The sequence below is a fragment of the Macrobrachium nipponense genome, chromosome 10 (assembly GCF_015104395.2).
Source record: "Macrobrachium nipponense isolate FS-2020 chromosome 10, ASM1510439v2, whole genome shotgun sequence".
Lineage (NCBI taxonomy): Eukaryota > Metazoa > Arthropoda > Malacostraca > Decapoda > Palaemonidae > Macrobrachium > Macrobrachium nipponense.
The window spans coordinates 72,109,862-72,123,875 of NC_087204.1; the positions used below are offsets into that span (position 1 = coordinate 72,109,862).

The window sequence follows — 14,014 nt, forward strand, 5'->3', positions numbered from 1 at the left end:
TAACTACGGAGTATTTTCAGTATATCCGTCTTTCGCAAGAATAAAACAAGAAGAAAATTCCTCCTTTTCTTCCTCAAGACTGCTAAACTAGAAATACTACGAAGTGCTAAAGACAGGAAAGGCGCAAAAGAACAGGCTTTCTATCCGCGCTTTGATGGCATCCTTGAGTGGCTACCAGGATATAAAGCAACAGACAAAATGGGAAACAAAAAGCAGTGAGTTTCTTTGTATCTAATCAAAGTTATTGATGGGTTTCAATAATAGTTTCCCGAAGCGGCTTGGCTTTAGGTCTATGAAAAATACGTCTATTTTCAGATGGAGCCGTATCCGGGAGCGATATCACGGTGCTTTGATTATGATGATCTATTCGGCTGAGGTGTGCCCTCCGAGTTGAGTTTTCTTCCGTCTAAATGTTTTCATAACCTTAACTTTTGAAAGACTTTTTGGTTCCTCGACTGCTGAAATGCTGAGTCGATTAAATTCCCAAGTATTTCTTCGTCGTTTGTTATGGTTAAACCTTATTCAGTCATCTTTCTACTTTTCTCATTGTAAATTCTGGCCATAGACGGATAAAGACGCCATTTTCTGTCAAATAATCCTCTACTTGTTGCAAATATAATTATTGAATGTTCATTCATTCATTCCAGAGGCTTAAAGACGCACTGAAAACTTTTGTTTCTCGCAGCAGACGACCTGAGTCCGTTGCAGATTTCTGGAATTTCCCTTCGTTCCAGCTTACATCCAGTCTTAAATACAACATTCTAATTAGATATTAGATATGTTAGTGCCATAACTTTCGATGGTGTGGTTCCCACTGGCTCCAGCGGTATAAGAGAGAGAGAGAGAGTTAGTTAGTCAAACATCAAAGGTATAATGCTCGCCACGTTGTGTCAAACGCTTTCAAACTCACCCCCTTGATCAAGATAGACATCAATGTCACTATGCTGTGGAAGTTCGTTTCCCTCCTAATTACGATGGTTGAAATGGTATGACTAATCAACTCTCGGCTTATGCTTCGTTTGCCACTTGATTGGAAGGCTGCGTTGATATCAGTGAGTGGCTGATGATTGGCGGGTATGGTGACTTAGCGTGGAAAAATTCGTGACGCTTTTTATCCGTATGCAGTCACTGCCGTCAGTGGTGCACTGTAGGCATTACGTGAGGTTCTTTGCAGCTTCAATTCCGCCCATATTTGCAACCCCTTCCATCCCTTTTACTGTACCTCCGTTCAAATCATCTTTCTTCCGTCTTACTTTCCATCCTGTTCTAACAGTTGTTTCATAGTGCAACAGCGAGGTTTTCCTCCCGTTACACCTTGCAAACCTCCTTAACTCTCGGTTTCCGTTTCAGCGCTGAATGACTGCGTAGGTCCCAGCGCTTGACATTTGGCCTTAATTTTATATTTCAGTTCCAGTTTCAATCCCAATTCTTAGCTTTTGCATGCAACATGCAACACCAGTGGATATACGTATATTGTCTGCGACTTTTCCTCTAAAGTAAAAAAAAAGTATGTAAGAAATAGGATAAGTGTGTTTATGCTTTATCGAAGATTTTTTAAAACTATATATATTATTCATACATATATACATACATACGTGTGTTAATAGAAATGACTAGCCATTAAGCCTCTAAAATGTAATAATACCTACACAAAGGCTGTATCTATATTTGTAAATGTACAGTTGTAGACCAACCGGGCAGATATACAACGCAGGTGTTCTCGTCTACAGAAGTTAAGGTTAAAGAGCTTGTAGGGATTGCAGAAGTAGACATCGAAAAAACTGAAAGACGAACTGTATTTGCTTTTGTCAGTTGCAAGATAGTTCTGTCTACTTTAATTTCTGGGAATCATTGTGCATCGCCAGTAAATGCTTGTCACTGTATCCTTGTACACACTTGTTACTGACTGTAAAACGTAAATATGTCCCTAGCAAACGTTGTTGTGTCCCTTGTAAAAGATTTTACATCCAATGATCATCGTCGTCCCCTCAGCTCATCTGTATCCCCTTGCGAAAATGCTATGGTATCCATTGTAAGAGGAGCCTTTGTATCCCTTTCACAATTGTGCTATTCACCCAATTCTCTGTTAACGCCAAAGACTTTCTGTCAACTTTATCGTATCCCCTGTAATAGTCTATAGCAGTTTGTAGTTTAGTGTATCCCTTGTAATAGTATATTGTAGTTTGTGAACTTGATTGTATCTCCTGTAATAGTCTATTGCAGTCATTAAACTTTATTGTATCCCTGTAATAGTCTATAGCAGTTTGTAGTTTAGTGTATCCCCTTGTAGTATATTGTAGTTTGTAAACTTGATTGTATCTCCTGTAATAGTCTATTGCAGTCATTAAACTTTTTTGTATCCCTGTAATAGTCTATAGCAGTTTGTAGTTTAGTGTATCCCTTGTAATAGTATATTGCAGTTTGTGAACTTGATTGTATCTCCTGTAATAGTCTATTGCAGTCATTAAACTTTATTGTATCCCTGTAATAATCTATTGCAGCTCCATCACAGCTCCTGTAAGCATCACGTGTTATATCCCTTTGAAGGTTATACAATTCGCACCGAGAACGGCGCCATATCCCTTTGAAACGAAGCCGTATCTATTACAATCTTCCCGTCAACCAGTTTCCCTCAAACGGGGAGGTAAGGGGGGTTGGGGGTGGGAGACACGTCTTCTGGGAAGAAATAGGTGACTTGGGGGATGTGAAGGGATTCTCCCATGCCATTGTTAGCGTTATTGAAGCGCGGCTGATGTTATCGAGCCTTTTTTTTTCTCTTTTTTTTTTTTTTTTTTTTTTTATGTATAATCTGGCTTCCAAGGTCAGTGAACTATATATATGGCGGCTGGGTTGTCATGGTAGTTCTACGTTGGAGATAAGACTATTATTATTATTATTATTATTATTATTATTATTATTATGAAATTTGTTTTGCTCACTCTCTCTCTCTCTCTCTCTCTCTCTCTCTCTCTCTCTCTCTCTCTCTCTCCAAAATAATCACACACATACCCACACAAACATATATATGTGTGTTTGTGTGTAGATATGTAAATATGTATGTAGATACAAACTGTATCTATATACATGTATGTATGTATGACATCATTTGTATTTGGAAATAATTGTTTCTCTCCTAAGTATATTTAATTTAATTATTGTTTACAAATTGCGTATACATTTTCCAATCAGATCGTACTCACCCTCGAGCAATCTGGGATTAAATGGTTACTCCGTTTTGTATAATTAATTAATTAATTCCTCTAATTATAATTCGGATGCTTCGTTTCCTAAAACTCATCCCGGAAAGAAGGGCTTCATATTTGGGGTTTTACTTTTTTCTTTTTTTCATCTTCGAAGGTATTTGGTGCAGGATTCTCGGTATGCGCGCGCTCAAGATCTCCAGCGATTTATATATGCACGTATAATTCTCTCTCTCTCTCTCTCTCTCTCTCTCTCTCTCTCTCTCTTTGAAATTATTTGTGTCAAATAATTGATCATTTTCATTACATTGGCCACTTTTCCGTTTAACCTGGATAATTGCACGTTCCGTTTCGGAGATGATTTCGTTCACACTACTGTTAGGCTGTGGAATTCCATTGTCTTCCGTATTTCCAGGTTTATTCTATTTTTGTTTGTGACTTAGCAATATTCAGATTGCTCTGTTCGGTGGTATTTTCCGTCTTTTCTCCCCACAGGTGTTGAATTTCATTAACTTCCTTAGTTTTCCCTGGATCCTGTACTCTTTTCATATTCGAGAGGCGAATCTGTCGCTTTCTTTGAATGTTGAACCCCAGTTTATTTCGTTTTCTTTTACCCAGCTTGGCCCAGATAAGGTCACTTGGAATGAAACCGGTCACTTAAGAAAAAGTTCAGTGAATCCGCGTCTGAATTTTCATCAGTGGTTTGTCTACATTTTGTTACATTTGTTTTCTATGTTATTTTTTTTTTCTCAGAAATCAGATTTATTATTCATTTACTCATTGTCCTTCAATTTCAGTGTAATTCTTCTTCCTCTTCTTTTTATGATTTAGTTTTGTTTAAGAGAAGACAAAATGACAAAATATTACTGAAAACTGAAATTCTTCTCTAATTCTTTCAAGTACCTGTAACAAAAGTCTCCTAGATCTCCCATCTCAAGTACCAGATATCCTCCCCCAAACCCCTAAAGAGAGATAGAGAGAGATTCCATCCTTCCCCGTCCCCTTTTCCAGGAGTCGACAAAGATAGCAGCGAAGAGGGGTAAAAGTTAGCTATGCTAACTTGAGTGAAGATGTTCCTTGGGTGACAAATTCGACACTCCGAGAACTGACGGATAAGCGGTGTCGACTGCACAAGTCTTCGCCGATAAGTTTCAGGTGTATGTAAACCTAGACTTCGAGTTCAAACTTTCTCCTTCTTAAGTAAAATCTTAGTGTGAATTCAAGAGTTGGAATATTGAAATACTGTATTACTGTAGGATTAGAGTGGAATAAGTCAGTTTAGCGGAAAGTAAGAAAATATTCTACATTTAAAGTAATTTTTTAATTTCATAACTAGAGTTCATTTACTTAGACGTCAACCCCATAGTGCTGTCAGTGCACCTCACACGATGCACTGTAGACATTACTAAATGTAGACATTACTAAATGTTCTATGCAGCATCCCTGCTGTCCTTAGCTGCAACCCCTTTCATTCCTTTGACTGCATCTCCATTCATAATGTCTTCATTCCATCTTGCTATCCACCTCGCCTAACAATTATTTCATGGTGCAACTGCGAGGTTTTCCTCCTGTTACACCTTTAAAACCTTTACTCTCAATTTCATATCCAGCGCTGAATGACCTCATAAGTCCCAGTGCTTGGCTTCTGGCCAGAATCTATATACTAACACGACAAGGTTTATCCCAGGTTTCTAAGTGCTGGCATTTGACTCACTTTTCAAAATTCACTTTCGGGTATCTCATCTTGTGAGTACTTCCATTAGCCTGTGTGTTCTCTCTCAACCATCACCAATGAACAGCATTAGTATTTTGTAACATTAGGCTGCGCCCTCCAACGAGACGCGACCCCAGATAGATAATAATGTAGCAGTCACTAATACGTTCATTATTTTGACTGAACCCTAGGTCGCAAATGTCACAAAGTTAGCTACGTTATACCCATTCACTAAAGGCTTATCGTCAGCAGTAGTTATATTCTAGGACAGCAGTGCAGAGGTGTGTGTGTGTGTATCTATATATATAAGTCATATCACATTACCGTGATTCATATACATATATCGAGCTACATATATCCTCTTCCGGTGGCGGGGTGGCTTTAGGCTTCACTGTCGTCCTGGATTTGAAGGTGGCGATGGTTCGTGCCCGTCAACCGGCAAATCTATTATCGCCTAGAAAATTCCCCTTCGGTTAAACATATATGAAAAATATATTAATTCCGAGGTAGAGCGAATTAGATATTAAAGGACATTTGTAGCTCGAGACATGTATTGTATGTATATATATATAATATATATAGTATATAAGATATATATATATGTAGGTTAATGGATGTATGTATGTTGTAATTTATATAAATATATTAGTTATATATGTATATATATATGTATATATATATATATATATATGATATATATATATATATATATATATATATAATATATATATATATATAAATATATTGTGTATATAAATTATTTACGCATCATGTGTATGTATATGTTTGTATTTATATCTAAATACGTCTGTGTATAATGATATAATGAAATTGTAAACAAATATTAGAAGAGTAAAAGAAACAGGTTCATTTTTTGTAACACCATAGTCAAGGTTCATGATGTAGGGAGTCGAAGGCAAATAAACTCTAGCTGTCAGATACAGCAACAGAATAAAAGAAAATTTTTGTCCAAGTCAGCTCGGCCGAATTTTGTTTTCAGCGGAAGTCCAGAAGGAAACGCCTTCAAGAGGGTTGTCGACATCAGGATGCTGCCTTTGGTGGGTTTGGATAGGGAGGAGGTGGGGCGGCGGTGGTGGGGGTGGGGTTGGGGTGGGGTAGGACGGTTGAGGGAGTTCGGATGGTTTGAGGAGGGTGTGGTGGTGGGAAAGAGAGAGAGAGAGAGAGAGAGGAGAGAGAGAGAGAGAGAGAGAGAGAGAGAAAGGAGGAGAGAGCGAAAGGGGTGTTGTTGGAGCTGTGTTGCAGCTTTAACAGCAGCTGTTGGTGGTGGTGGTGGTGGAGGAGGAGAGATGGAGGAGGAAAAAGTGGGAGGTAGAAGAAAGGAAACTGGGAGAAGTATATATCACACCTCCCCTGCTCCACCTTCTTCATCCGAGAGGGAAGGGGAGAGGGAGAGGTGTAGGGGGAGGGGGAGGGGGGAGGGGGGAGGGGGAGGGGATGGAGCAGTACATCTCTTTACCTGCTGGTGCTGTCACTCATACAATGACTTTCGGGTCAATACGTCGCATCCCTTTTGTCTTTCGTACTCCCTTGATTAGGCCGCTTTTGTGGCTCGATTCGTTCGAAAACCCGGCGGAGAGAAAAAAATCATAAAAAGAAGTTGTTACTGTTCTTTAGCTAACCTGGTTCTTTGTCGGATGTCGGGAAGAGGGTAGGGAAGGGAGAGGGGATGAGAAATGATAATGGGGCCCTTTGTCGCAGTTGCCATGGAAACTGGTATTACAGACTTGATGGCATCACTTTGGATTTCTTGGATCCGGTAATAGTTCCCGAATGGACGAGCTAGCTTTGTTATGGCATTTCCATTTTAGAATTGGTTGGTAAAGAGATCTACTGCAATAGCATTTTTCAAGCTGAGAATAGTTACAGCTTTTGAATAATGTACTCCTGGTATATCGCGGTTCTTAATGAGACATGTTGCTACTGCTCAAACAAGACCTAAATTTGCTGAGAATTTCTCTTATTTCTTTTTTAACTTTTTTGTTTACATACTTCCTATTTTTCAGTAAATCAGACAAGTACTAACTGTGGGGGGGGGGGGGGAGTTAAGTACTTGCTTATTTTATGGAAAGTTAAGTACTTATTTTATGTGAAGTTAAGTACGTACTTGCTCATTTTTTTGGGAAGTAAAGTACTCATTTGCTAATTTTTGGGAACTTAAATAATTAATTATTCGTTCATAAGATAAATAATTACTTATTTGTTCATAGGTTAAGTACATACTTACATTTTGGGAAGTTAAGTACTTGCTTATTTTTTCGAAAGTTAATTACTTGTTTATTTTGTCGGAAGTTATGTACTTACTTGCATTTCTTTTAAGTCAAGTGTTTACTAACGCTCATTTTTTTACGAAGTAAAGTGTTAACTTACATGTTTATTTTGTCGGAAGTTAAAAACCATCTTATTTTTTTTAGAAGTACTTGTTTTTTTGAGGGGTGGGGGGAAGTTAAGTGCTTCTATTTTGGAAAGTTAAGTACTTATTTTTCAGGAAGTTAAGAACTTATTTTTTAGGAAGTTAAGTACTTATCCTATAGGAAGTTAAGTACTTATTTTATAGGAAGTTAATTACTTATCCTTTAGGAAGTTAAGTACTTATCCTTTAGGAAGTTAATTGCTTATTTTTTAGGAAGTTAAGTACTTATCCTTTAAGAAGTTAAGTACTTATTTTTTAGGAAGTTAAGTACTCATTTTTTAGGAAGTTAAGTACTCATTGTTTAGGAAGTTAAGTACTTATCCTTTAGGAAGTTAATTGCTTATTTTTTGGGAAGCTAAATGCTTACCTATTCTTCGGGACGTCTTCTTCAGCGTCCTTTGACGAGAAAATCGAACACGGTGGCGACTTGACCTCGAGAAACCAAGTATTTTATGAGCTTTAAATTACAGAAGCTTTTAGCTGAGAGAGGAATTTCATGAGTCATCCTCTACTGAGATATTAGGAAATACGGTCTCGTATATTTCGAGAATGCTGTTGATGAGGAACTCCTCTTGTCTCGCTTTTTCTGAAGTCATTGAAGGTGGAAGCTGCTTTGTAGGGAAAGGTAACTTGGGTGTTCAGACCCGATTTTTTTCCTTTTTGTCATTTTTTCTGATTCCAAGATGATAATAATAATAATAATAATAATAATAATAATAATAATAATAATAATAATAATAATAATAATAATAATAATAATAGGCACGATCCCAAGATCCCTGAAAAGGAATCTGGAAAAACTAGAGGCTGAAGTAGCTACAAGACTCATGGAGAAAGTGTGATCCTAGAAACGGCGCACGTAGTAAGAAAAGTGATAGACTCCTAAGGAGGCAGGATGCAACCCGGAACCCCACACTATAAATACCACGCAGTTGAATTGGAGGACTGTGATAGACAAAGAAAATTAAATAATAACAATAACTGGCTTAGGTTCTCTAGCCAATTGTCTTAAGGTAACTGAAATTCTTCAAAAGAAGTCCGTATTTTAACAAGGTGATTGAGTCGTCTTCAAATCGAAACTGAAGAATGAAAAAAAGGAGAGAAAGTTACTATTAAGTATACTATGATTAATCGTGTAAAATAATGTCTTTAGTACATGATTCATACGAGTACTTAACTTTGAAATAAATTTATAAACAGTAAACCCACATTTTTATCTACCCAAACACAATAGAATTCCCTTTTGATAATCACTCCATGGAATTATTCGGGTAAAATTTCGCACCAAGAAAAGTTGAGAGCCAAGTACGTGAGAACGTAAGCAGAACCCTAATCAGATTGCAGGCTGAAGTAAATGGAGCAAATGCTAACTTGGGTTAAGTGGAGAGAGTAATCAGATTTGCACTGCCTACAGTGATTGAGGCGGTACCATGACGTCAACAAGGTTGGAAGACAATCTGCTTTATTTTAAACTCTAAGCATATTCATGCATTGATTTGAGTTGTTAAAGATGTGCTTTGTATTTTGCTGATATGGTAAAAATAAATGCTTTGAATTCTTCTTTTTATTTTCACAATTAACTCTTGCTATTTTCGTTTTACAGTTTATTTTCAGAAGTATTTGATTACCATCGTCTTCTCGTTGTCATAACGCTGCGAATTTACAACTTTGCTGAATATTTGCAAGAAACAGTGAAGCTTTCATTGGAAAAATTATTCTTTCTCTCTCTCTCTCTCTCTCTCTCTCTCTCTCTCTCTCTCTCTCTCTCTCTCTCTCTCTCTCTCTCAGCTAAATTCGGGCTTTCCAGCTGCATTCCTAATATTTTCCCTTCAGAGATTTTTCTATGGTACTTCTGTCATAAGAGAAAAGAAGGTTCTTTCTTCAGCTGTACTTTATCTCTTCCTCCCCCTGATTACTTGCAGAAGTTCCTCACACTCTCGGTTGAGCAACTGTCACTATCCCACGGCAGTGTAGGAAATTTCCCTTAGGCCTTAATGAACCACGATATTTGTAGACGGAAGATATTACAAATGTGGAGTATCTTCTATAAAGAATGCCTGTCTACTTGTTTTTCATTTGGCCTCACTAAAAACTGAAAACTGTATGTATCTTACGATACGTGCGTATGATAGTATAATAGTTGATAAGGGCTTAAGGGTAACTTCGAAAGAAGCAGTGTTGTTTCGTTGTTTTAATTATTATCAACAATTAAACGTGCATTAAGGATGATCTCTGACATGGAGAAACTATTTTCTTGGTGGGCTGGTTTCTCTCTCTCTCTCTCTCTCTCTCTCTCTCTCTCTCTCTCTCTCTCTCTCTCTCTCTCAGAAAATACACAATGTATTATATACGAGTGTGTGTATATATATACACACACATACTTACATACATACATTTATATACTCAATATATTTACATACAGATTATATATATAATGTATATTCGTCGTGTATGTTGGCGTGAATGTGTATAATGAAGTGAGCGTAGGAAGACGTGCCAAGAGCATGAATAATAGATATCGGTGAGAGAAAGAGGAAATCATCCGATTTTTCCATTCTGTTCCAGCGCTTTGATTTTTGGTATCTGACAAAGATGGAAATCAAATATTTCCCCTCTGACTGACGGCCTGACTCGGTGGTTGACGTGAGCTCCGTTTTATTTGTTTTTCAACATCAACGAAGATGGACGCAGGTTGTACAAGTCTCACGTTTTTTTATTTGCTTGTTTGTCTGTCTATACATTTAATGATTGATGGATATTGATGACGTTTCGTGAGGTGTTGGATATACGTCCGAATTTTGTTTTTATTTTATTTTTCAATAAACTTGATTCAGTTTTCCATCGGAAAATATTGAACATAGCCCCACTGTGGCTGTCATAAGTACTTAAAGTAAAATAAATTAAAAATGAAAATAACTTGAAATTATGAAAATGAATGAAATTGTTTCTTCTCAGTAACTGCAGTGTTAAATTGTAATTTTGACAGGTTATTGGCATATGGCAGTAGGCTGTTGAAGAAGCCGAAAGTGATTACTGAAAAGATTGCAGCTCTAAATGCATCCATTTTATACTAGGCTTCACAGTGTAACAGCGAGGTTTTCTTCCTGTTACACCTTTCAAATCGTCTTACTGTCAAATTCCGTTTCAGCGCTGAATGCCCTCAAATGTCCCTGCGCTTGGCCCTTGGCATCACTTCTATATTCCAATTCCATTTGATTTGAGACTGTCTAAAATTGCAACTGTTCCATATTCATCGTCAGATTAATGGGATTACACGTCACTGGTCTGACAACAATGTCAGGCCTGATTCATTTACGGAGCATTTGGCTGACTTCGGAATGACTTGGTTAACTTGGGGAATACTTCTTCAACTCGGGGAATATCTGATTAGCTCTGTGAATACTTAGTTAATTGCGGGAGTGTCTGATAACTCTGTTTATATCTGCTTAACTGTGAGTACTTCGTAACTTGGGGAGTAACTGATTAATTCTATAAATACCTGATTAAATCTGTGAATACTTAGTTAGCTCGAAGAATATCTGCGTGGCTCTCTAAATACGTAATGAACGGTGAATACTTAGTTAATTTGGGGAATACCTGATTAAATCTGTTAATGCTTAATGAACTGTTGGAATATGTGATTAACAATGTGAATACTTGGTTAACTGAATACTTCGTTAACTCGGGGAATATTTATTAACTCTTTGTATACCTGATTAACTGAAAACACTTCGTTAACTCTGGGAATATCTGATTAACTTTGTTTTTTACTATATTAACTCTGATTACTTTGTTAACTCAGAGAATATTTGATTAACTCTTGTGTATATCTGATTAACTGCAAATACTTCGTTAATTCTGGTAATATCTGATTAACTCTGTGTATAGCTGATTACCTTTGAATACTCTGTTAACTCAGTGAATATCTGATTAACTCTGTGTATACCTGATTAAACCCTAATACTTTGTTAACTCGGGGAATATTTTATTAACTGTGTATAGTTGATTAACTGCGAATACTTCTTTATTGGGGATTATCTGATTAACTCTTTGTATACCTGATTAACTGCAAATTCTTCGTTAAGTCGTGTAATATTTGATTAACTGTGTATACCTGATTTACTGTGAATTCCTCTTTAACTTGGGGAATATCTAATTAACTGTGTATACCTAATTACCTTTGAATACTTCATTAACTTGGTGGATATCTGATTAACTTTGTGTATACCTGATTAACTGAGAATACTTCATTAACTCGGTGAATATTTGAGTAATTGTGTATACCTGATTAACTGCAAATAATTCATTAACTCGGGGAATATTTCATTAATTTTGTGTATACCAGATTAACTTTGAATAATTAGTTAACTTGGTGTATACCTTATTAACTGCAATTACTTCATTAACTGATGGAATATTTGATTAACTCTTGTGTATACCTGATTAACTGCAAATACTTTAACTTGGGGAATATTTGATTAACTTTGAATACCTGATTAACTGCGAATACTTCGTTAACTCGAGGAATATCTGATTAACACTAAGCGTACCTGAGTAACTGTGAATACTTTATTGACTCAAAGAATATTTAATTAACTGTGTATATCTGATTAACTATGTATACTTCGTTAAATTGGTGAGTATCTGCTTAACTCTGTGGATAAGTAATTACTACAAATACTTTATTAACTCAGGTAATATTGATTACCTCTGTGTAGACTTCATTAAGTGACAATACTTCGTTAACTCAGGGAGTATCTGATTAATTCTGTGTATACTTGATTGACTGATAATACTTAGTCAACTCAGTTAATAATTTTGATAAACTTTGCCTACTTGATTAACTGCGAATACTTCATTAAATCGAGGGATTAACTTTGTATACCTGATTAGCTGCAAATACTTAGTTAGCTCGGAGAATATCTGATCAACTCTGTGTATGCCTGATTAACTGCACGATTAACTCTGGGTATACTTGATTAGCTGTGAATACTTCGCTTACTTAGGGAATCTCATTAATTCTGTGTATACCTGATTAACCGTCAGTCTGATTAACTCTGCATACCTGGTCAACTGCAAATTCTTTGTTAACTCGGGGAATAGCTGATTAACTTTGTGTATACCTGATTACCTGCGAATACTTCATTAACTGAGGGAATAGTTGATCAACTTTGTGTACACCTTATTAACTGCGGATACTTCATTAACTCGGGGAATATTTGATTAACTCGGTGGTTACCTGATTAACTGTGAATATTTCGTCAACTCAGGGAATAGTTGATTAACTCTATGTATACCTGATTATCTGAGAATACTTCGTCAAGTCGGGGAATATGTGATTAACTCTTTGAATACCTAATTAACGCTGTGAAATCTTCTTTAAATGAAGGTATACTTCGTGAAATCAAGCTTTCCTGGTCAGGTTCAGTGGTTGCTTAGGTCGCTCATGATGTATTTTGTTAGATTTGAGCGTTACTTTACCCAGGTGATTGCTCGACTAATATGCGAGGTTCTTAGTTAACTCAACGAGTGGCTAATGAGTTATCAGAGGACGTGCTTTAAGTCCTTGTTCGTGAACATGTGGGATACTTGCATTGTTTGGCTTGACTGTGTAAATTTCCTAAATCGGAATGAAAGTCGTGGGAAACTGGGTTGACTCAGGGATACATTTTTTGGAAAGTACTTTGAATCTTTCGAATGAGACTGGCCTCGCCTCTTTCAGTAGATAAAGAAAAAAGGCAGTTAGAGTCTGCAGTGTTAATTTGAATAGTAATCAGGAGTGTGAATGTTCAGCGAAGAAAGTCATACAAAAAAGATAGAAGAAGAAAAGCAGAAAACTTTGAATGAATGGAAGACTGCAAGAGAAATAGAAAAATGGATGGAAAATAAAATGGATTATGAAAAGAGGATGGGAATGAACCGAAGGCAAACAAAGATAATGAAAGTAATCTTAGGGAATGAGGAGAAAAAATAAAGATAAATATAAAGGAAAATTAAAAGCGGAGGAAAAACCGTGGGTTGATTCGTAGTGAAGGAATAAACAATCGGGAAAGAAAGAGGAAGAAGAAAAATAAAGGGCAGGAAAGTTAGGATAAAAAGGGAAAAGGAAAGAAGAACTAAAGGAAGGGTCCTTTAGGATAATGTATTGTCATGCGTCCCTGGGGACATTATCGTCCTATCATGCCCCACTGATGAAGGCTGACACTGGCAAGTGGAAGAGAGGAGGACGGTATACTGATAAAAATGAGGAGAGAGCCGGGTGCTTTGATGAATCGGGGAAACAGAGAAAGGCAAAGAAGAAAAGAACTCCGAGAGAGTCATTAAATTCTTTTATCAAGATGGTGGAAATGGAGCCAGATTAAAGAATGAGAAATAAATTGAGTGACTGAAGTTAACCGCTAGCAAAGAAAAAATAAATAGGAAAGTGATCAGGAAGCGATTGACTTATCAATAATCGATACTAGGTGAAAGATGATAGTTAAAAAAATTTTATAGTGTTCTATTGAAGTCTAAATGAAATAAGTGAATACAAAAATTAAGGAAAAGACTAAAATACAAAACTTCAATGAAATGTTTATAGTCTTATCAGTGTAAAAATAAACCTGGGAGAAGAGTAAAAAAATATTGAAAACTTTCTATCTTAAAGAAATAATTTATAATTATTGAAAA

At 36.5% G+C, this 14,014-nt stretch overlaps 1 protein-coding gene across 6 annotated transcripts in view; it reads left to right on the plus strand.

Moving 5' to 3' along the window:
* LOC135223682 (uncharacterized) overlaps positions 1-14,014 on the plus strand; it is a 283,252-nt gene that overhangs the window by 175,756 nt on the left and 93,482 nt on the right. The window lies entirely within an intron of this gene.